Below are 24184 nucleotides of genomic sequence, written 5' to 3' on the forward strand. Positions count from 1 at the left end.
CGGGACAGATGATCAGCTACTTGGTTCTCTGTCCCTTTTCTGTCTCTTATTTCTATATCAAACTCTTGCAGAAGCAATACCCATCTTATGAGCCTGGGTTTTGAATCCTGCTTTGTGAGTAAGTACTTAAGAGTAGTATGGTCAGTGTACACAATCACCTTTGATCCTACTAAATAGGATCTAAATTTGTCAATGGCATAGACCACTGCAAGTAACTCTTTTTCTGTGGTTGTGTAGTTCTTCTGTGCGTCATTTAAAACATGGCTAGCATAATAAATGACGTGCAGAAGCTTGTTATGCCTCTGTCCCAACACTGCACCAATGGCATGGTCACTGGCATCACACATTAATTCGAATGGTAATGTCCAGTCTGGTGCAAAGATGACTGGTGCTGTGACCAGCTTAGCTTTCAGGGTCTCAAATGCCTGCAGACACTGTGTGTCAAACACAAATGGTGTGTCAGCAGCTAGCAGATTGCTCAGAGGTTTTGCAATTTTCGAAAAATCCTTTATAAACCTTCTGTAGAATCCTGCATGCCCCAGAAAGCTTCTGATTGCCTTAACATTGGCAGGTGGTGGTAATTTTTCAATTACCTCTACCTTTGCTTTATCCACCTCTATTCCCTTGCTTAAAATTTTGTGTCCAAGGACAATTCCTTCAGTCACCATAAAGTGGCATTTTTCCCAGTTTAAAACCAGGTTAGTCTCTTGGCACCTTTTCAGGACAAGTGCTAGGTGGTTAAGACAGGAGTTGAATGAATCTCCATATACTGAGAAGTCATCCATGAAGACTTCCAGGAATTTCTCCACCATATCAGAGAAGATGGATAGCATGCATCTCTGAAAGGTTGCAGGAGCATTACACAGACCAAAAGGCATCCTCCTATAGGCAAATACGCCAGAAGGGCAAGTAAATGCTGTTTTCTCTTGGTCCTGAGGATCTACTACAATTTGGTTGTAGCCTGAATAGCCATCCAAAAAGCAATAATAGTCATGACTAGCTAGTCTTTCTAGCATTTGGTCTATGAATGGTAAAGGAAAGTGATCCTTTCTGGTGGCCGTATTGAGCCTTCTGTAGTCAATACACATGCGCCACCCTGTGACTGTTCTTGTAGGAACCAGTTCATTTTTTTCATTACGAACTACTGTCATGCCTCCCTTCTTGGGGACAACTTGGACAGGGCTCACCCAGGGGCTATCAGAAATAGGATATATAATCTCAGCCTCTAGTAATTTAGTGACCTCTTTCTGCACTACCTCCTTCATGGCTGGATTTAGCCGCCTTTGTGGTTGGACCACTTGTTTGGCATTATCCTCCAATAGGATCTTGTGCATGCATCTTGCCGGGCTAATGCCCTTAAGATCACTTATGGACCACCCAAGAGCTGTCTTGTGTGTCCTTAGCACTTGAATTAGTGCTTCCTCTTCCTGTGGATTTAAAGCAGAGCTTATAATCACTGGAAAAGTGTCACCCTCTCCCAGAAATGCATACTTCAGGGATGGTGGTAGTGGTTTGAGTTCAGGTTTGGGAGGCTTATCCTCCTCCTGAGGAATTTTCAAAAATTCTTTTGTTTCCTCTGGTTCTTCCTGATCAGGCTGAGCATCCTTGAAGATGTCCTCAAGCTCTGATTCTAGACTTTCAGTAATATTGATCTCTTCCACCAAAGAGTCAATAATGTCAGCGCCCATGCAATCATTTGGTGTGTCTGGATGCTGCATAGCTTTTACAGTATTAAACTTGAACTCATCCTCATTGACTCTCAGGGTTACTTCCCCTTTTTGTACATCAATGAGAGTTCGTCCAGTTGCTAGGAAAGGTCTTCCTAGAATGAGAGTTGCACTCTTGTGCTCCTCCATTTCCAGCACTACAAAGTCAGTTGGAAAGGCAAATGGCCCAACCTTGACAATCATGTCCTCAATTATGCCTGATGGGTATTTAATGGATCCATTAGCAAGTTGGAGGCATATCCGGGTTGGTTTGACTTCTTCAGTCAACCCAAGCTTTCTGATAGTGGATGCAGGTATTATATTGATACTTGCTCCAAGGTCACACAGGGCTATCTTGGTGCAAGCACCTTCTAATGTGCATGGTATCATAAAGCTTCCTGGATCTTGAAGCTTTTCTGGTAAGCTTTTCAGAATGACTGCACTGCATTCTTCAGTGAGAAACACTTTTTCAGTTTCTCTCCAATCCTTCTTATGGCTTAAGATCTCTTTCATGAACTTGGCATAAGAAGGTATTTGCTCAAGTGCCTCTGCAAACGGAATCTTTATTTCAAGAGTCCTTAGGTAGTCTGCAAAGCGGGCAAATTGCTTATCCTGTTCTGCTTGGTGGAGTTTCTGAGGATAAGGCATCTTGGCTTTATATTCTTCAACCTTAGTTTCTGCAGGTTTATTCCTTACAGAGGTGGTTGGAGAAGCCTTTTTAGAGGGGTTACTATCAGCACTTTCAGGTGTCTGATTCCCCATTGGCGTTTGAACGCCAGGATTGGGTGGAAAATGTAACGCTAACTTTTCCCCCTTTTCTGGCGTTTGAACGCCAGAACTAGGCAGGGAATGGGCGTTTAACGCCAGTTTTCCCCCCTTTTCTGGCGTTTGAACGCCAATAGCACTCCTCTCTGGGCTCTTACTGTCCTCAGAGGGATTTTGGATAGTGATTTGGCTATCCTCTGTCAATTATTCCTTTATTGACTTTTTGTTACTTTGAGCAGTGTTATTCAATGTCTTCCCACTCCTCAGTTGAACTGCTTGGCATTCTTCTGTTATCTGTTTAGATAACTGCTGTTTTGCCTGATTCAACTGTGATTCTATGTTCTTGTTAGCAAATTTAGTCTCTTGGAGTATCTCTTTAAATTCTGCTAACTGTTTTGTTATCAGGTGTAATTGTTGAGTCAGCTCAACCATCTGTTCTTGAGGATTAGGATCAGTGGCTAATGCCATAACTTCTTCTTTTGTAGAGGACTCATTGCTAGAGTACAAATGTTGATTTCTAGCAACAGTATCTATAAGCTCTTGAGCCTCCTCAATTGTCTTCCTCATATGTATAGATCCACCGGCTGAGTGGTCTAGAGACATCTGAGCTTTTTCTGTAAGCCCATAGTAAAAGATGTCTAACTGTACCCACTCTGAAAATATTTCAGAGGGGCATTTTCTTAGCATACCTCTATACCTCTCCCAGGCATTGTAAAGGGATTCATTATCCTTTTGTTTAAAGCCTTGGATGTCCAGCCTTAGCTGTGTCATCCTTTTTGGAGGGTAAAAGTGATTCAGGAATCTATCTGATAACTGTCTCCATGTCTTTATGCTTGCTATAGGTTGGTTATTTAACCACCTCTTAGCTTGATCTTTTACAGCAAATGGAAACAGTAATAATCTGTAGACATCCTGATCCACCTCTTTATCACGTACTGTGTCAGCAAGTTGTAAGAATTGTGCCAGAAACTCAGTAGGTTCTTCCTGTGGAAGACCGGAATACTGGCAACTTTGCTGCACCATGATAATGAGTTGAGGGTTTAGCTCAAAGCTGCTTGCTTTGATGGGAGGTATACAGATGCTACTCCCATATGCAGCTGTAATGGGGTTAGCATATGACCCCAGAGTCCTTTTGGACTGTTCATTCCCATTTATGTCCATGATGGAGAAAAGGGAATTGATGTGAATAGTAATCAAGATATATATGTATATATATTTTTTGAAAAGAGGAAAGATAAAAACAACAAAGAGACACTAAACTTAAAATTTTTCAGAGAATCAAACATGAATTTTCGAAAATCTAAAGAAAAACACAAAGAAGACACCAAACTTAGAATTTTTAAAAGATCAAAAAGGACTAAGAACAAGTAATTTCGAAAAATTAAAAGAAAAACAAAAGCATGTAATTAACACCAAACTTAAAATATGAAATTATACTCAAATAAAAGACTCTAAACCAACAAAAATAAAACAGTCCTAATCTAAGCAACAAGATAAGCCGTCAGTTGTCCAAACTCGAACAATCCCCGGCAACGGCGCCAAAAACTTGGAGCGCGAAATTGCAATCACACGTTTGCAATCCCGCACAACTAACCAGCAAGTGCACTGGGTCGTCCAAGTAATACCTTACGTGAGTAAGGGTCGATCCCACGGAGATTGTCGGCTTGAAGCAAGCTATGGTTATCTTGTAACTCTTAGTCAGGATATCAATAATTATCAGGATTGATTGTAAAAAGCAAAAGAACATGAAATAGGTACTTGTTTTTGCAGTAATGGGGAACAGGTTGAGGTTTTAGAGATGCTCTATCTTCTGAACCTCTGCTTTCCTACTGTCTTCTTCTTCAAGCACGCTAGGCTCCTTCTATGGCAAGCTGTATGTAGGGTTTCACCGTTGTCAATGGCTACCTCCCATCCTCTCAGTGAAAATGTTCAACGCACCCTGTCACGGCACGGCTATTCAGCTGTCGGTTCTCGATCATGTCGGAATAGAATCCAGTGATTCTTTTGCGTCTGTCACTAACGCCCCACAATCGCGAGTTTGAAGCTCGTCACAGTCATTCAATCATTGAATCCTACTCAGAATACCACAGACAAGGTTTAGACCTTCCGGATTCTCTTGAATGCCGCCATCAATTCTAGCTTATACCACGAAGATTCTGATTAAGGAATCCAAGAGATATCTACTCAATCTAAGATAGAACGGAGGTGGTTGTCAGGCACGCATTCATAGTTGAGAATGATGATGAGTGTCACGGATCATCACATTCATCCGGGTTAAGAACAAGTGATATCTTAGAACAGAAGCAAGCATGATTGAATGAGAAACAGTAGTAATTGCATTAATCCATCAAGACACAGCAGAGCTCCTCACCCCCAACCATGGGGTTTAGAGACTCATGCTGTAGAAGATACAATGAGAAACGTGTAAAGTGTCATGAGGTACAGATACAATGTAAAAAGATCCTATTAATAGTGAACTAGTAACCTAGGGTTTACAGAAATGAGTAAATGACAGAAAAATCCACTTCCGGGCCCACTTGGTGTGTGCTTGGGCTGAGCATTGAAGCATTTTCGTGTAGAGACTCTTCTTGGAGTTAAACGCCAGCTTTTGTGCCAGTTTGGGCGTTTAACTCCAATTTTTATGCCAGTTCCAGCATTAAACGCTGGGAATTCTGAAGCTGATTTGCAACGCCGGTTTAGGCCATCAAATCTCGGGCAAAGTATGGACTATTATACATTGCTGGAAAGCCCAGAATGTCTACTTTCCAACGCCATTGAGAGCACGCCAATTGGGTTTCTGTAGCTCCAGAAAATCCACTTTGAGTGCAAGGAGGCCAGAATCCAACAGCATCTGCAGTCCTTTTAGCCTCTGAATCAGATTTTTGCTCAGATCCCTCAATTTCAGCCAGAAAATACCTAAAATCACAGAAAAACACACAAACTCATAGTAAAGCCCAGAAAAGCGAATTTTAACTAAAAACTAATAAAAATGTAATAAAAACTAACTAAAAATATACTAAAAACACACTGAAAATAATGCCAAAAAGCGTATAAATTATCCGCTCATCAAGGTGTCTGAGGTATAGATGAATTAAGTTTGGTTAAGTTATTCCTCGGAGTTGGAATTGTAGGCCCTGTATCTCGGCATGATTTTATGAAAATTTTGGAAAGCTTTGTGTTTTGGCGGTTGATTTGAAAGTGATATATGATTTGTTTTGAATTAAATGTTTTGAAAAATGGGAAAAAGACATCTGATAAGACTCTTGCAGTTAATGTGCGTTGGGAACTGAAACGGTTGTTTTTTTGCTGTTCACTAATTTTTTGTTGCTTATTTGATAAACGGTTCTGATTTTGTTGGGGTTTTAGAGGGTCGTGTATATAGTGGACTTTGGAAAAATTTGGACTTTGGTTTTGCTCAAGTTTTTAATTGATTTTCTGAAGATGAGCAAGAAAGGATAGTCACTCCTACTTATCTTCTTTTCGTCCTTCTGTTTTTTATTGTGTCTTTTGTGATGGAGAAAGGAAAAAGTGTCGCGATAGAGAAAAGAAAAAATGTTTGGGGTCGGGGTAAGGGGGGCTTGGTGATGAGAAGGATAAAATTGTTGAGGAAGTTTGGGTTTGGAATGCTAATGATCCTTTTGCGTGGGTGGCTGAGTCGGTGAAAGAGCATGCTTTTGTTTTTTATGATGATCGAAATGTTTGTCAGTTAGGTTTGCCATCTTCATGGGTTAGGGAGGGTTGCGGTGTTATTCTGAAATGTTTGCCTTGTAATGCCAATGATCACGTGTTCCATCGTGGTGAAGGATTCGAGTCTTTTTTTTATAGTTGCATTTTTGTGGACCTTGGGGTTAAGTTTCCTTTTACTGAGTTTGAGCGAGGGGTATTGGTGCAGCTTAAGTCTGTGCCTTCTCAATTGCATCCTAATTCGTGGGCTTTTGTTAGGGCTTTTGAGGTACTGATGGAATATCTTGAGTGTGAACTGTTGTTGGAGGTATTTTTTGCTCTATTCCAGTGTAAGGGTGTGAAAAGAGGGGGTTGGTTGAATCTGGCGAGTGCCCCAGGCTGAGCCATTTTTAGTTTGTATAAGTCGTCTTATAAAGGTTTTAAGTCGATGTTTCTGAAGGTTGGTGTTGCCGAGGGCAAGTTTCCATGGTATGTTAATAAGTGTTTGTTGGAGAAGTTTCATCTCTTTTGGGTTCTGAGGCCTAGGCAGATATTAGGTATGGATAGGATGGAGCATAGAAATGAGATTATTGTCGAGTTCCTGGTTAATAACATATCTTCGTCTTCGTTGTTATCTGTTATGGATCTTCTTGAACTTGAATCGGATAAAGATGGGTTGACTGAATATATAGGTAATGGTTATATGTGTAGGATTTTTTTGGCTTTTTATGATGTTTTAACATTGATTATATTTTTTGAAGTGGAAAAATCTCCGAAGGTGACTCAAGTGGTCTGCGGGTGTTTTTTCATACCAAGAATGTGGAGAGGCAAGAGTCAAGTAGTCATACTGTGGCTGAAAAGGGTGCGGAGGTGGATCAACCGTCACCAACTAAGAGAGTGAGTTACAAAAGAAAAAGAGGGAAAGGTAAAAAGGAGAAGGTGATGGATGTGTCCGAGGATAAGGTTGCTGGGAAAGAAGTAAATTTGGAGCAAGTAAATAGTTTTATGAACAACCAGAAAATTCTTCATGGGTACAAGGGTGATGAAGACCTGACCTCATTATGGAGTGAGCACTTCCCCTTTTCTGCTGTTGCTGATGAGCATGCTCAAAGTCCCTCTGACATGAGGCTCATACATGACGTTGGTGATGTTGGTGTCTCGCAATATCTACAGATGTATCTCAACATATTCGTAGTGATTTGTGATTTTTGTTCTTTGTTCTGTGTTTTAAAGTTCTGTGTTTCTTTAAGTGATGGGAGCTCGCCTGATGTGTATTGGCCGAACTTAAGAGCTTAAGCATGCTCGAGACTCGTTTGATAAGGCCTCTATGGCTCAATTGATGCAGGATAATCTGGAGAAATCGAACAAGCTTCGTGATGCGCTGGGTTTGGTGAACTCGTTACAAGAGAAATTGATAACCTCTGAGGATGCTGAAAAGAGTTTCAAGAAGGAGAAAGTTGCTCTTGAGGCTAGATTAGTGGTGCTTGTTGCAGAAAAGAAGCAGATAGAAGTTGAAAAAGAATATCATGGCCTTGAGATGTTTGCCGCGGGTTTTGAGAGAGCAGTGGAGCAGGCCAAGCTCTTGGCTTCCAAGGTGGACTTCTCTGCTATGAACTCCTACAAGGTTGTTGTTGATGGTCGATTAGTGGAGGATGAGGATGATGACAATGAGGAGCATGGTGAAAATCTGGGTGCACCATAATTTTTTGAAATGAATTAGTTTTTTTGTGTTTTGTTGACTTTGAAGATTGAGATTGTTGGCTTATAGCCAAAAGACTGGATGTAATTGTTAGTTGGATTTGTCGGCTTGTAGTTTTTGAGCTGGAAACATCTTTATTTTGCATAAAGTTTGATGTCGTGTTTGAAGTATAGATATCGTTGGTTATTTGATTTTTTTATTCGAAAATCTTTTTGAATGTGCATATTAATAGTTAGTATTGGTTATTTGTTATTGCTCGGCCGAGTAGGATAGAAAATAGTTGTAAAATAATTGGCTATCAGTATTGTGAAAACGCGGGGTGGTATGTCTCATTAAAACTTCTCCAGCAAAACTCAACTTAGGGATAAAATATGGTAGTAGGAAAAAGAGTGCATCACCATGTCTGACTTATAGACTAACTATAGTATATTCTTAAAGAAGAAATGTTCCAATTGTTTGGTAGTATAGCTCCGTCGAGGGTTTGAATTTTGTATGCTTCTTTGCCAATTACTTTATATATCCGGAAAGGCCCCTCCTAGTTGGCACTTAGCTTGCCATGTCTTGGTCGTTGTCGTACGTCCTCTATTTTTCTGAGGATGAGGTCACCTACTGAAAATGTCCTCGGCCTGAGTTTTCGGTTGTATTTTCGAGTTATAGCTCGCTTTGTGGCGAGTTGTTGTAAAGCTGATTTGTTTCGGTTTTCCTCAACGAGGTCAAGCTCAGTTTGATTGTTTTGAATGTTGTGGTCTTCATTGATGTTCTCGGTCCTAGGGGATTAGAGTGAGATTTCAATAGGTAGCATGGCATCGCATTCGTATACCAGTCTGAAAGGAGTTTCTTTTGTTGATGATTGCTCTGTCGTGTTATAGCTCCATAGGACTTCTAGGATGAGTTCGGCCCATTCTCCTTTGGAGTCTTTGAGTTTTTCCTGAGTCCCTACAGGATAATCTTATCGGCAGCCTCGGCTAAACCATTAGTTTGTGGGTGTTCCATAGAGAAGAATTGTTTAACTATTTTAAAATTTTGTAAGAAGGTTGTAAACTTCTGATCTATGAATTTTCTACCGTTATCAGTTATAATGGATTGAGGAATACCAAATCTGCAAAGTATGTTTTTCCACACAAAGGATATCATTTTTTCAGAAGTTATTTTTGCTAATGGTACTACCTATATCCATTTTGTAAAGTAATCGATAGCAATAATTAGAAATTTAACCTGCCCTCGTGCTGGTGGGAAGGATCTGAGGATGTCTAGCCCCCATCTGTGAAAGGGCCAGCTTACCTCGGATGAGTACAACTGCTCGGCTGGATTGTGAATGATTGGTGCATGACGTTGACAGCGGTCACAGTGTTGGACCTTATGCATGCAATCTTGTTGTAACGTCGGCCAGTAGTAACCGGCTCGGAAGATCTTGGAAGCTAGACTTCCTCCTCCTATGTGGGTTCTACAGACACCTTCGTGTACCTCATTCATTGCTAGCTTGGCATATGCGGTGTTTAGGCATTTGAGTAGAGGCCTTATGAATCCCTGCTTATATAGCTCGGCACCGAGTAGTGTATAGAAACCTGCTCTCCTTTTGAATTTTCTTTTATTTTGAACACTACTGGGTATATCACCTATTTGTAGATAGCGTTTGAACGGTGTTCGCCGGTCCTCTTCTTGTGAAATACTCAAAATTGTCATTAGCATAACACTAGGTTCAACGAGTGTTGGTTGAGATAATATAGGTGGTTTAGTTTGGTTTCTCGTAGTTGCTAATTTTGAGAGGATATCTGCCCTCTCATTTTGTTTCTGAGGTATATGGGAAATATCGAATGTCTGAAAACTGTTAATAAGATTATTGACAGTGATATTATATTTCTCTAATAGTAGATCTTTTACCTAAAAGTTACTTGCCACCTATTGTACCACGAGCAAAGAATCACACTTAGCACTTACCTGCGTTACGCCCACTGTGTGGGCTAGTTGTAACTCTGCTATCAGTGCTTCATATTCTGCCAGGTTATTGCTTGCATGCAAGGTGAATTGTATGGATTGTTCCAAAGCTGTTCCATGTTCATCCTCGAGCAGTATGCCTGCTCCTGAGCCTTTATTATTTGAAGCTCCATCGATGTATAGTGTCCATTTGTTCTTCATGAAATCAGGTTCTTCTATGGTGAGCTCTGCTATGAAATCGGCCAAAACTTGAGACTTGATGGCTTCTTGGGATTGGTGTTGGGTGTCGTATTCGAATAGTTCGATCAATCATTTAATTAGCCTCCCTGCTAATTTAGGTTTTGTCAGAATTTGCCGGAGGGGCTGTTCAGTGCTGACTATGATGGTATGGATTTGGAAGTAATGTCGCAATCGTCTAGCCATTGTTATGAGGGCCAAAGCGAGTTTCTCCAATTTTGGATATCTAACTTTGGCATTCTGGAGTGTCTTCCTGACAAAGTATACTGGGTGTTGTTATTTTTCTGTTTCTGTTACCAAGACAGAGCTAATGGCATGATTAGTAACAGATAAATAGAGGTATAGTAGTTTACCTACTTCTGGTTTTTGGAGTATCGGCGGTTTCGATAGTATAGTCTTAAGCTCGGTGAAGGCTGCTTCACATTCCTCGGTCCATCCGAATTTTTCTTGTTTTCTTAGATTTTTGAACAAGTGATGTGATCGGTGGGCTACGCAGGGTAAAAATATGGCCAGCGTTGCTAGGCGACCTGTTAGTTGTTGTACCTCTTTAACTGTCTTTGGACTTTTCATGTTTAGAATCGCTTGACATTTTTTGGGATTAGCTTCAATACATCGGCAGGTGAGCATAAAGTCGAGGAACTTCCCACCTTGCACTCCAAAGGCGCATTTCTCGGGGTTAAGTTTCATGTTGTACATTCGAAGTTGTTGGAAAATTTCTTTTAGGTCCTAAATGTGATTTGTTGCATGTGGTGTCTTTGCTACTATGTCATCGACATAGACTTCTATGTTTCGGCCGATTTGTTTTGAGAAGACTTTGTCCATGAGCCTTTGGTATGTGGCACCTGCGTTTTTTACTATGAATGGCATAATCTTATAACAGAAATTTCCGTTGTCAGTAATAAAGGCAGTTTTATCCTGGTCAGCCGAATACATTAGTATTTGGTTATATCCGGAATAGGCATCCATAAAACCTAAAACATTGGAAACCGGAGGAACTGTCAACTAGTTTATCAATGCATGGAAGGGGGTATGCGTCCTTTGGACAGGCCTTGTTTAGGTCTGTATAGTCCACACACATCCTCCACTTACCGTTATTATTTCTTACCATTACCACGTTGGCTAGCCAAGTGGAGTATCTGAGCTCTCTGATGAAGCCGACGTTGAGAAGCTTTTAGGTTTCCGTGAGGGAAGTTGCCCTTTTATCTATGCTGAAGTGTCTTTTCTTCTGGGATATAGGTCGCATTGATGAGTTGATTGCTAACTTGTGACAGATGACGTTGGGATCTATCCCTGGCATATCTGCTGGAGTCCATGCGAATAGATCGACATTTTGTCTTAGTAGCTCGGCCAGTTGATCTTGTTCTTCATTTTTCAGTGCGTTGTCGAGGTAAGTATACTTTTCTTCCTCGGTTGTTAGTTGAACTTCCGTGAGGTCGTCTATTGGTAGCGGTCGTTCTTGATAGTTGGTTCGAGGGTCCAGGTCGGCCAGGGAAAGCAATTGTTCCGAATTGTATACTGCCTGGACATACTGCTGTTCGGGTTGTCTTGGGTATTCGTTCTTCAGGCTGGCGTTATAGCACTGCCTGGCCTCCCTCTGGTCTCCGTGGATTGTTATGACTTTGTTGTCCTGTGAAAGAAACTTAACACACAAATGCATAGTAGAAACAATAGCATTGAATGCATTTAAGGAAGGTCTGCCTAGGATTATATTGTAAGGACTTTTGCAATCAACAACAAGATATTGTATGTCTATGGTTTTACAGTCAGGGTAATTTCCAAATGTGGTTTGTAACCAGATGTAACCTCGGATAGAAACTCGCTCACCTGAGAAACCTACCAGTTCTCCGGATGATGGTTGGAGGGCTTTGTCACTTAACTTCATCTTTTGAAATGTTGAGTAGAATAGCACGTCCGCACTACTCCCCGGATCCATCAGTATCTTCTTGACTAATGGCTCTCCTACCTGCACAGTGATGACTACGGGATCGTCAAGGTTGCGATCGATTGCTTTATAGTCCTTAGGGAGGAATGAGATTTCTAATTCATCTTGGTTGACGGGTTGAGACGAGGTTGACCCTATCACGATCATCATAGCTCGGTAGGATCTTTTCCTGGCCGAGTTAGTGCATCCGCCTCCTGCAAAATCGCCAAAAATACAATTTATTATTCGGCGAGGTGTATTAGTGTCTTTATCTATCTTTTTTCCTTTGTCTCGGGGATTGTTAGTTGTTCTGGAATGCTGGCCGAGGTTTTTTGCGATTCGTTTCCTTCCTCGGGTGTCAATGTATTTGTTTAACAGGCCTTGTCGGGCCAGCTTTTCGAGGAGGTCCTTTGCTATAACACAGTCGTCTGTTGAATGTCCATATTTCTGATAGAAGGTGCAGTATTTAGACTTGTCCACGTATCGCTGGTCCTGGTATGTGTTCGCTTTGTTTGGAGGTTTGATGAGTTTCGAGTGTAGGATGTCCTTGATAATGTCCTCTCTTTTGGCATTTAGGGGAGTGTAGCTGTCGAACTTGCGTGTGAGCTTAAATTGTCTCTGGTTTGTTCTATTCATTGTTGTCAAAACCGGACCAACTCGGCCGGTTGGACCGGAAAATCGGTAAACCAGTCATAGGACTAGTCCGGGTAGAATAAGGGACCGGACAAGAAAAAAACCGGTGTGAACTGATTTGACCTGATCGGTTCTAAGAAAAACCAATGAACTGACGAGTTTAAAAAATCGAATCGGTTCAATTTTTATTTTTTTGAACCCCTCCCACGAAAATGACGCCGTTCCCCCACTCTTCTTTTTAGAAAAATTAAAACCCTAACGGAGCCCTATTCCCCTTCACTCTCTCTGACTCAATCTCACAACTCACAACTCACAACTCACAGAGACAAAGCTCTCAGTATCTAATTCTCTCACTCAGTTTGTCACCGCCACCACACGTCGTCGGTTTCTTTGCATCGTCTTGTCGTCTCCTGTGCATCTCCTTCACTGCGTCGTCGCCTATGTCTGTGGTTCTCCTTCACCGCGTTGGCGCAACTCCTTGCTCTTATGCGTCTCTGTCATCATCGTCGCGTCATCGTTCGACGTGGCTCTCTGTTGCTTCTGCCTTCTCCTTGCCCGTTTTTGCTTCATCGTGCTTGGTCGCCCTATTCTTTGCTCGTGTTTTGCCTCTGCCTTGTGCCTGTCTTGTGCCTCTTCTGTTTCTGCTTTTGGCCCTCTCCATCTCATGCCTCCTCTGACTTTGGCTCTGTGATGGGAACAGATTGAAATATTGTGAGATAGTCTGATTTCGGACTTCTATTTTTTTTTGTTATTGTATATTGATTTTTAAAACTTGATTGTTGCTGTTTAATTGTAGATTTAGAATAAATAAATTGATGTTTATTAGAATTTATATTCAGTGACATTTTAAAGCAAATATGAAAGCAATTGGAATTTGATGCTGGTGTTGTCATTTTAAACTTTTGATGCTAATTGGAATTTGTATAGAATACTTGATTCCTGTTGGATTAAAACTTGATTGTTGCTTGTTTAATGTAAATTTAATACTTAATTGTTATTGTATAGAATACTTGATACTTGATTGTTGCTGGTTTAATATTTGATTGTTACTGAGTTATTGTAAATTTAATACTTAATTGTTACCATATTAATATTTGATTATTGCTATTTTAATGTAGATTTAACACTTGATTGTTATTCTTATTGCTACTACATGAGTGTTTAAATATAGATTTAATGCTAATCAGAATTCTTTTATTAGTTATTTTTAGAAATTAAAATTTGTTGGTAGAATGTTGGTGGAGATCTTTTTTTAATATAGATTTAATATTTATTAAGTGATTATTTTATATTTTTATTTAAATGGAACCGAGTTAGTCGGTTCAACCAGTGATTCAACGGTTGAACCAGTAACCCAGTGACCCAATAGTCTGACCGAGTTTATTACTGGTTCGGTTCTGACAACTATGGTTCTATTGCTCGAGTGTTTGTTCTTTTTTTCGTCTTCCCTGTTTGGGACGGGCTTGTCTGCCTTTTGGAGTGTTTGGAGCTCTTCGATCTCGATTTGAGTTGTTGCCTTTACTCGGAATTCGGCTAGAGTTTTCGGCTTTGCTATGACTGTGGTCTCCTGAAATTTTCCTGGGCGAAGGCCGCTTTTTAGGGCATGGAGGTGAACTTCTGGATTCAGGTTGGGTATTTCGTTTATTGCCTCAGCGAACCTGGTCATGTAGTCTTTCAGACTTTCATTCGGCCCTTGCTTTATAGTACTCAGGTAATCGGAATTGTGCACGTATATATTGGATGCGGCAAAGTGGTTGACAAACTGGTCGGCCAATTCATCGAAGTTGGAGATGGATCCTTCTAGGAGGTTGGAGAACCAGATTAAAGCGGTTCCGTCTAAGAAGGTGGGGAAAGTTCGGCATAGGATTGGGTCGTGTTCTTTGTTCATAAACATCCTCGCATAGAATTTTGTGACGTGGAGGTTTGGGTTGCCTATTCCTAGGTAGGGCTTCAGGATCGTTGGTAGGGTAAATTTCTTGGGCATCTCGAAGCTCATGACTTCTTTTGTGAATGGGTTGGTTCTTTTGGTAGTTATTTTCGGGGGATCGGGTATAGCGTGCTTTGCCTCCGATGTGTGTTCATTATTATCTTTATCTTCAGCGTTTTTGTGCTCCCCTCCTTTGCTATGGTTGTGTTGCCTTTGGCGTAAAAGTTCGGCCATTCTCTTATTTTCGGCCCGGAGAGCTTCGTTGATGGCCAAAAGCTCGGCCGGGTTAGTGTTCGAGAGAGCGTGGCTGTGTTCGTCCGCCATGTGGTAGTGACCTGCAAAAAGATTAGAGAGTGCAGAGAATAAAGAATTGTGGGGTTAGAAGAAATCGGTCCTACGGTGGGCGCCAAATGTTTCTGTGTAAAAGTGATCTCCGAGGTATAGCTCGTTCTATCGATGCTTGAACTAGCTTTCCTTGGAGTAAGGAGGTGGAACGTCGTCTTCTTGTGGGGGGGGGGGGGGGCGGTGTTGAGCACCTGCAAAAGGACTCCAATGCTCTAGTGAGTAAGAGTGTGAGAGTATTTAGAGTAGAGATGGAATAATTGCGTATCTGTGATTGAATAAGTTACTCATATATATTGAATTACTCTTAGGTCGTTATTCGTATTTTTGTTACTGGATTTGATAGGGTCCTTTGTTGGTGGTCTGTGATTTGAGAATTTAGTGATTTGAGCGTGGAGAGATCTACAAAAAAATTATCGTATCCTGCTGATTCTGATTCTGAGATTGTTGGTATAAGCCAATCTTTTAAATAACAGATCATATACATTATTATATTACGAGGGAAAAAACATTTAATTTAATCTTCTATTATTTTAAAAGTCTCATAAGGACAAACATTATGGGATGATAATATAATATACTATATCAATGTTAAAACAATCAAACTCAACTTAAAAAAAAAAAAAAAACCGAAATTGTAATTAAGGTTTTGAAATTGATTATTGTATACATAAAGTTGCAAGCGTTGCATCACCCGTGCCTCATAATTGATCATCACATCAAATTTACCCTTTTATTTTTGTAGCAAGTAACATCACAAAGTCTATTAAGTGTTGCTTCAATAGGAAATTACCGATTCTAAGGAGCAGTGCAAATTTGACCTATCTATGTTACGGATTTCATGAAATTTTTGTAGGGTAGGGGTCCCATAAAGTGACTCATATGCCACATTTTGGGTCACAAACCAACCGAAAATATCGACCCATTGTCTCTTATATATTTATAATGCTGCATATAGTTATGACTACGGCAAATAACTACAAATCTTGGTCGTTCATTCCCTCTTATTATTTAAACCACCAATTATTTTTATATTATTGATTTATAGTGAAATATTATTATTTTGTTAATATATAGTAGTCGTAACATATTCACATGCATTAGATAAAATTAAATAAGGAGTAGCAACCAACTTTTCAGCAATTTTGGTATGTTTTTGGCTTTATTATTTATTCATCAGTGACAAGCCTCCTTATTGTTGATGAGATATAGGATATGGGTCTTATATTTATATTAACCGAAAGTATAGTTAGTGCTGATATGTAATTATGTACGCGGTTTTGTTAGATAGATAATAATTTTTTTTAAATAATGTAAATAATGAATTTTATGTAAAAAATATTTCATTCTCAAATTACGTCTTAAACTTTAATATTAAGGTAATTATCCATATATCTAATAAATTGAATATTTAACTATTATTAATTATGTATGAATAAATCGAATAAAAAAATAATCATTAAATTAAAAATAATTAACATAATTATTTAGATACCTATTAAATTGAACATCTCTAACATATTAATTATTTATGTTATTTAATATTCTCATTGTTTTTCTGTATCCTTTCTTATGTAATTAGTGAATTTCTCAATATAATGTTGTTATATTGTTTAAGATCCATTCTGATCATGTTCTAACCCCAAGGTTCAGCTCTAGGTTTTAAATTTATTTATTTATTTATTAAAAACGGAATAAGAAATTACATTTAAATAATTCTGAAAAAAGTTACTTCCTTCAATACTAAGAGTAGAATTAATAGAAAAATAATAATAAATTGATTAATTTAGTGGTGACTGTATTTAATTTGGTCACTCTTATCACAATTTCCCAAATCCTTTTTCTTCATGATACATATGAGAAAATTGAATTGAAGTTTATTTAATTAAATTGTTGAGTCTCTTCTTATTTTTATTTCTTTTTACAACCGGTACCACGTAATTTTTTTTAAAAGAAAATGTTCAAATACTTCTACACTAACTTTAAAATATACTATAAGAAAAAAGTGAAGAATGAGACAGAAGAATAGAAGAAAGAAGAAAATTGTGTTATAGAAAAAAACGTAAAAGAAAAAAACAATAACAAATTATTAAATGAATAGAAAGTTAGAAAAATTTTAATTTTTAAAATTTAAATTAATATTAATTATAAATGTATATTTAAAAAATAGAAATATGTTTTAATTAAAAAATAATTAAATAATATTAAAAATTAAATTTTATTGTACAAATAATATTTTTCATTAATAATTTAACTCTATGCAAACCTAATTTACAGCTGAACTAAATCATATAACGTGTTTCAATCTCTTCATTTAAATATTTAAAATATTTAATAACAAAAAATATTAATAAAAAATAATTAAAATTTATCTTATTTAATATTTATTAAATATTATAATAATTAATAAATATTAAATAAAATAAATTTTGACTGTTTTTTAATTTTTCTAACGGAACCGTTTAAATTTACACCGACAAACATATATCATACATGCAAGCGGCTATATACGTGTGATTTTTATATCATATATAATTATATATAGTATTGTAATCTAAAATTAAATAAATAAAATGGAAAATGTTGTGACAAAATTCTGGAGGGATGAGGAAACAGTTAAATGAGAGTTATTAGGGCAATCAACGGCCAGAAAAAAGGAGGGTGGTGGGTCGGGTTTCATGTTTAAAGCAATTTATTTAATTCATAATTTTTTTTTATCTTTTTATTTCTTTTATTTGTTAAATGTCATATCCGAAAGCTCAGATGAATTGACCCCAAAAAACGCAACAGAAAACATGGGAAAAAAAAATAGAGCTTAGGTGTATGTTGACTTTAGTTGTTTGTTATGTCTGAAATTAACTTTATATGATTAATAAAGCTATAATCACTTTAATGTAAATAAACCTAAATAAATATCCTCCACCAAACGAAATCTAAATAAATATCAATTTAAGTACAACAAAATTCAGATGATGGTATAGTGAAAAAAATATTTTCTATGTGAATGCATAAAATCAGGGACGGATCTATGTGTGTGGGGTCAATTGTCCCATTGAATTTTTAAAAAACTAATAACAATTATATATGTAGAGAATTGTTCCTATTATAATAATTTATTTGCCCCTGCACTTCAAAAAAAATTATGTGTAAAAAACATTTATATTATTAGATATTAATATAATAATAAAAATTATTATATTATATAAATTCAAAACAAATATTAATAATAACTAATAAAAATCTAATTATTTAATTGCCTAAAGTTAAGCTTAACTTTTTAAATATAAATGGGATTATTAGTATTTAATATTTTTTATAATATATATCATTTATTTATTTCTTATTGTTTTGTTTAATTTAATTTTGTTTATACATACATATAATATTGTTTTTGTTAAAAAAAACGTTTACTATAATATTATAAAATATTAACTTTTCAATTAAATATGAAAAAATTATTTAATATTTATTTAATAGAGAAAAATATATTATTTTATCTATACCTACATATAAAAATAATTGTGGTTGTTTGATTTGAATTTTTATTTTTTTCACAAATTTTTTGTCTTTCTTGCATAATTTTAGAAAAAATTTAGATACCAAAATAAAAAATTGTCAAAATTTTAATTTAGTTCATTCGAGTTATATTTTTTATAAATTTTTTAGCTATTGAGTTATAATTTTTTTGTATCATATAAAAAATAATCAATATAAATGTAATTTGACATATATTAAATACTTGATTAAGCACAAATATTAATAATAAATGTAACTCATGCAATATTACCGAAATATTGAAATAAAAAAAATTTAACTAAATTATTATACTTTTAGATGTATTAATTATATTTATTTATTAAAAATTTGATTAGCTAATATACTCCAAAATTTAAATATCTAAATAATTAATATTAATATTTTTTATTATTTTGCCCCCACTTCTAAAATTTTTTGGATCCGTCACTGCATAAAATACTAATTAAAAGCAGAAAATAAACAAAATTTATTACAGGACTTAGGAGATATAATCAATTCTCCAAATTAAATATCAGTTTTTGTATACATAAAATTAAACTTGCTTGTACGCAAATCCATTAAGAAAGATAAATTGTTATTACTTCAACTAATTAAACGACCTGTATTGAATATTGATGATTTTCATGAAACTTTTGAACACACTTAAGTTTTTAAGTTACAATTAATATTTATGTGTATTTGTTTCTTCTTTTTGTTTCCCCTACTAGATTAATATTAAGAGTTTAAAATTATAGTAGCATGCATGTGCATTTTTTGCAGTAAATGCATGTAATATAAGTAAGAATTCATTTATGGAAGCTGACTTGCAGAGCCATTGCCATCGCAAGCAGCAGAAGAATCTTTTGAAACTATTCTTTCCACTTTTGAAATTCACACGTCTCTATTTATATTACCCCCTCACCTTTTATATATAAGTGTCTATTTTTATTATTTTTTTAAATTGGATTAAGAAAATAATAAAATTGTGTTAGAATTATAAATTTTTTTATGAAAAAATACTAGAGAATAATTAAAATTTATTATTTTTTACCATCACTTTTAAGCATTAATTTAATTTTTTTTAGTTTATTAATTCAATAATATACTTTAATTTAATCTATATTTTTACACATTGATAGCTAATTAATGATAAAAAAATAATAAATTCTAATAATCATCATAAAATTACTCCCCCTAAAAATTTAAGCTGATAAAAAGAGATAACATAATTATATATATTTCTAACACGTTCTTTTGAATAAGATTTTTTTTTGGAATTTACTTAATTTTTTATATAAATGTTTTTCTCCTTTTATTTGTCTTATCTTATATTTTTTCTCTTTTGAAATTCACTAAAAATCGAATTCTAAATCTTCAAGAAACAAAATTTTCATATATTGTCATAAAATTATTTTTCCAAAAAGTATAAATTGATAAAAAGAAATATGGATATATCTCTAACAATAATAATGATGGTTTGCTTTAACTATTTTATTAATTTCTTTCTTATCATCTATTGATGCAAGAGTATATCTGAAAAATATAATATGACGTTAATAATTTAATTTGTAAAACAAATTAATATAAAATATAAAAAATGGGCACTTATTATTTGAGAAAATTTTCCACGCTTAGTCCTATAGTAATTAGGAGCCATTAAATTTGGAAAATAATAATCAACATCCAAGCTAAGTATGACTTATTAGCTTTGATAATATGTTTAATACTTGGTATGAACATCATTATTATAAGTAAATATTTAGTAAGTACACAATATTTTATATTTGTAAATTATATCAAAATGAAGCATGATTTATAAGTAAAACGTAATAATTTAAAAGAAAAATTTGCCCCAAAAAGACAGTGCATTGTTTCAGAATCTTAAAATATCGAAATTACATATGAGCCCAAATTGAGATGATTATTTATTAGAAATGAATTCTTTAATAAAATGAAACAACCCAAACTAAATAATACTTTTTGTTATATGCAATTAATATTGAGGTCGTCTTTAATTTATACGTAGTTACGTACTTTTCAGTTCCCAATATACGGTCACAAAAGTTGTGTGTCCAAAATTCAAAAAGTCTTACAAACTTAGAATCCAAAGAAAGAGAGCAAGTTTTTCTGTGTGAATTGTCTGCCTATTCATGGAAACTCTCGTACCATTACCATGCACCTTAACTAGTAGTAGAATTTAAGTTAAAAAAAAAGGTATAGCTAATAAATATAATTTATTAAAATTTTAAAATATTAATATTTTTAAATTTTTTTAATTTATAATTTTAACATGTATTTTTAGGACACAAGATATAAACCTAAAAAAAATATAAACAAACTACATGGTTATTATAAAATTAATAGGAGCATGCAATTATATATTTTACCAAGATAAAATGAAATATGTATTATAAGTGTAATAATAATAATATAGAGGCAGATTTTGTACGGGGAATAGCATTTTATTGGAAAGCAAAGCAGAAGCAATAAAGCATGCGTATGAGATTTTACTGAAAAAATGTGTACACAAACATCCAAATCGCTTTCACATTCATTCATGTAGCTACTCTTGCTCCAACCTATTCACCATATATGGGGCCATCTATGATCTATTTATAAAATCATTCTTATGTGGTCTTGTCGAATAGTTTATTCAAGAAAGCGATATTAGTTTTTATTCTAATAAGAAAATAATAATATTTATATTGATTGGAATTTTGAATTGGATGAATAATAATAGTCAAGATGTTGCTTAAGTAGAAAACAAATGGCATGGGACAATAAATTTTATATATACACAACTCATCATTTTCTGTCTTCCTATCTATATGTTTCTATATGTATGGTTTTTATTTCTTATACCTAATCCTAAACCTAAACCTCTGTGTAATCACTACTATATATCCAGCTCTTAATTAGGAAAATTAAAAAACGTTATCATGTCATAACATGGTATTAGATTTAATCTCAAATACTAAGTCCGCATTTTTTTATTACTTATTTTTTTTTTATTATTGAAAAGAAGTGTTTGGACGTAATATGTTTCAAAGAAGTATCATAATTCGTTAAAACCTTACCTAAAGATAAAGCACAAAAACACCGTTAATGTGCATTATTTAAAATTGGATGTTTTTTTTTTTAAATTAGCAAATTGGATCTTCTGATGAGTCATTCTAAAAAGTTTATTATAGCATCTATGACCAAAATATTTAAAGAGTGATCGGTATTCTGATTCATTTAAATAAAAATAATTTTAACATCAACTAAAAATAAATTTGTGCATGATACACCTATTAATATTCTTGTATAAATAGGAGCGAATTAGATTTATGTGTCTTAATCCAAATACATAAATTTGATGACATAATTGTAAGTTTTTTTTTACATTATTAGTATATTAAAATTAAATTCATATTACAATATTTTGAAATCTTAACATTGTTTTTTTTAAATAAAAAATATGGTACAAAATCTTTCTAATTATTTGGTTTTGGCTAGACTATATGAATAATATAAGACTATAGTTCAATAAAGGAAAATTATATTTGTAACCATATATATTGGACAACGGATTATTAAGTTATTTATTTTGAAATGCCGCAAATATTTGTAAATTTGTTGTCACACATAAAACCGTTACAACATTATTTCAGTGGATCAAAAAAGTTCTATGTTTTGGTATAATCTCATTTTCAATATTACAACATAGACAAGGAAAAGGGTAGAAAAAAATTGGACGGAGGAAAGATACAAAGATAAAACTTTTGTATATATAACATTATTCATTAATTATATCGGTTCATACTACCTAACACCAAGTTAATTAAAATAGCTGGAAGCTTAATTGAACTTTGTACTTGTGACCCAGTTGTTCTTATATACGTTATCATAAGATTAAGGTCAATTTATTATAATTACTAATAAGATGGATCAGTTAGTTCATTAATAATTATATATTTATATTTTAATATATATTATACTTTAGTAATTAATTTCTAGAGCTAATTTTAGTGTACAATAATTGAGTACGAATATCGGACATTTGACCGAAGACTTTGGCATTCTCACACTATATTATAAAATCATACATGAAGTTATACAATGAGTTGTGTAATGAATTTGTAACATGTATAATTATTTATATACTATTTTAAATTTTAAAATAAGTAATTTTAATAGCATAATATTATACATAATTATTAATTTAAATTGTGAAAATAAAATATATATTTCTTTCAAAATAATACAAACTAGTTGTAATGAGTGGAAAAAATGCAAGCCCACATGTATAGCACGAGGGATTTAATACTACACATATATACATATATATTTAGGGTTTTCCAATTATTACTAATAAAGTTAGCTAGCATGTGCTTTAATTTAAAGGTACAAAATAAGATTATTATTATTAATACAAAATTTTAAACTAATAAGCATATATATATATATATATTTTACAATTAAAACAGATGCTAGTAGTGAAGGGTAGTGACCCTAATTGTATTTCATCACAATATACAATAAATATTTTCAGTAAAAATAAAAACTTATTTTGAATGAAAGAGTTGAATAAGTAACAATAATGCACTGATCATTTACTTAGTACTAGTATGGTAGGTGACATGGTCAAATCATTTATGAGAGTAATAAATATTTTTTTTAATTGATGTGTTTCATATTTATTATGTGTACTACTAGGTATTTTGGTAATTGTACTTGACTGCAAGATTAATTAAATTCTTTGTGCATAAACTTAACTTTAATTACAAGATATTGTCAATAAGTGTTACACTGTTTTACATGGAAGTTGGAACTCATTTTCTAACTAAATCGCACTATATATGTGATTAATTTAGGCACCTTTTTCTAACAAAACAATTTCCTCACTTTTCAACTATATATCATAATTACTTTGCAAACAAACTAATGGATGATCAATAAGATAGGAATAGTAATGTCTAATTATTTTGAAACTTATTAGCTTGTTCATTTAAATAAAATATATAATTGAAATTGGCAAAAATTATCTAAAATTTGCATAATATTTTTAACAAAGAAAAAGTCAAAAAGGAGGGTGAAAGATATTAAAAAGGGTAATATTATTATGACGTTGATGTCATATCAATTAAGTGGCAACAGTAGTAATGCACTTTAGGAAGCAGCCAACTCATTTGAGCAATATACCAAATTCTATTTAGCTGTATACACTAGTCACTGCTCCCTCCTAATTAATTAATCAATTTCTTATGCTACATTATTATTTATAACAAATATCATATTTTTAATTAGTAAGACATATAATATATATTTTTAACCACAAACACTATAAAAAGTTATTGATATTCTCTAATAATTTTATAAAATAAGGTAACAATCCCCTTAATTAATATCTCATTTCACATACACACACATTATTATGTATTAAAATCAATAATATTGGTAACTGAATTAGGACTTTACATAGGTTAATCTTCCCATTATTATAAGATAAAGAAACCATTATTATATATATTATAATGAATAATAATTTACGTTGTTATGATTGGTGTAAAGTAAATTAAAGCAAAGAGTGACTAAAATAATGGCTTTTATTCTTTGCTTCTCCATTATCGGATACAGCTCACTAAAACGCGATATGCCCTCCTTCTAACTCAAGCTTCTTTTCTTTCTTTCTTTCTTTGCCCACCATTTCTCAATCCACAATATCTTTTTTTTTTTTAATTTTTTATGTTACTATATCAATTAATATATGTCTTCCAGAAAATATTATTAGAAAATCAAACAATTCTACTAACATGTGATTACAGCACAATTTTTATGTCTTCGACATACTTTGCATA

This window comes from Arachis stenosperma, chromosome 6 (assembly GCF_014773155.1).
Source record: "Arachis stenosperma cultivar V10309 chromosome 6, arast.V10309.gnm1.PFL2, whole genome shotgun sequence".
Lineage (NCBI taxonomy): Eukaryota > Viridiplantae > Streptophyta > Magnoliopsida > Fabales > Fabaceae > Arachis > Arachis stenosperma.